The sequence below is a fragment of the Amblyraja radiata genome, chromosome 4, assembly GCF_010909765.2.
Source record: "Amblyraja radiata isolate CabotCenter1 chromosome 4, sAmbRad1.1.pri, whole genome shotgun sequence".
In the NCBI taxonomy this organism is placed as follows: domain Eukaryota; kingdom Metazoa; phylum Chordata; class Chondrichthyes; order Rajiformes; family Rajidae; genus Amblyraja; species Amblyraja radiata.
The window spans coordinates 10,969,743-10,971,014 of record NC_045959.1 but is presented as its reverse complement, the minus strand read 5'-3'; the positions used below and the strand labels follow the sequence as shown (position 1 = coordinate 10,971,014).

The following is a 1,272-nucleotide window of genomic DNA, read 5'->3' as shown; positions in this document are numbered from 1 at the left end:
TCAATTCATATTGGCATTAAGTATTACAAGCTCAGTAACACATCAGGACACATAAGATGTTACTCAAAACAGGTGGAAGTGTACAACCATAATCCTTCCTGCCGATAAATTGCATGATAGCACTACAGATTAATCCATTTGCCCCCATATTACAGGTATGGAGATAATTTTGAACACTAGTATCTCAGCTCAGAGGAAAGGTACAAAGTTCAGTAGCTGGTAATGCTGCTATATCCCAATTACTTTGCCACGTAGTTGATTGGTGGTTAATGCACCATGGCTGATAGTCTTAATGAATACCAGATAACAAAGTTGTGGATGGTCAACGTAAATATCTGGATATATATTTTGTGCACCGTTCCCAGAGGCACTGCAATACTGGGTCGATGCGTGGAGTGGACGGAGCAAGCCCCTATTCCATCTCCCTGTTCCAAAATTCAATTTAATATATGGTCCCTAGATAAGGGACGTATCAGATTATTAAACTGATAAGAACAGATACTACACTTGATCTTAGCCAAAAGGCCGAGAAGCGATGCAGCTAAAGCTGTATCCAAGGATAGTTTGTCGTTAATATATAGACATGCCATGACGGAATGTTTCTAAGTGTCAGGGCTAGTTGATTCTGGATAACTTTGACTTAAATGCCGCAACGCTCATCATGGTTACTCCATCCAGGTAATTGCGGTATATCCGAAACTTATATGAGAAGGTACTGAATAGTGTGCATCTTCAAGGTAGATGTCTACCATAAAGTATCCTTGGATCCATGGTAGTAGTTACAAATCCCATGAATGGGTATACCTGGTGAAATACTCAAGTGGTTTATCAACGATGGTGCGACATTCACCATCGTGGGAGGGTAGACCCCTTGGGGTGCTTGCTGAATTGGTGGCAAGATATTAATTCTATTCCCCTTGTATTTATTTTTTGGTATATAACTACCAAGAGTGATAGCTTCCTAACCAGGCGTGATTCACCCACCCCTTGTTAGTACAACCCTTAACCTTTATGTGATGGTAGGAACCATACTTATCTGTCTTCATTGTTGTTTTCTTCGGTTTCTGGTTCCTTGTTCTTGTAGGGACGATGCTTGTTGGGGGGTGGTGCATTTTCCCCTGGGGCCTGCTCTGGGCCGTGGCCTAAAATGCTACGGGTTTGGCATGCAGGCCCCGAGCTTTCACCAGTACCATGAGGTAGACGCACCTGGTGGACACGTTGAGGTACTGCTGTCTGGTTTAGTGTGGTGCTCATTCCAGACTCTGCCCTCTT

The 1,272-nt window shown here is 43.2% G+C and overlaps 1 non-coding gene across 1 annotated transcript; it reads right to left on the bottom strand.

Annotated features, from left to right (window-relative positions):
- Positions 1 to 345: 345 nt before the first annotated feature.
- Positions 346 to 537, bottom strand: LOC116972644. The gene has a single exon (XR_004411843.1). It is a non-coding gene; the product is annotated as a U2 spliceosomal RNA (small nuclear RNA).
- Positions 538 to 1,272: the final 735 nt, after the last annotated feature.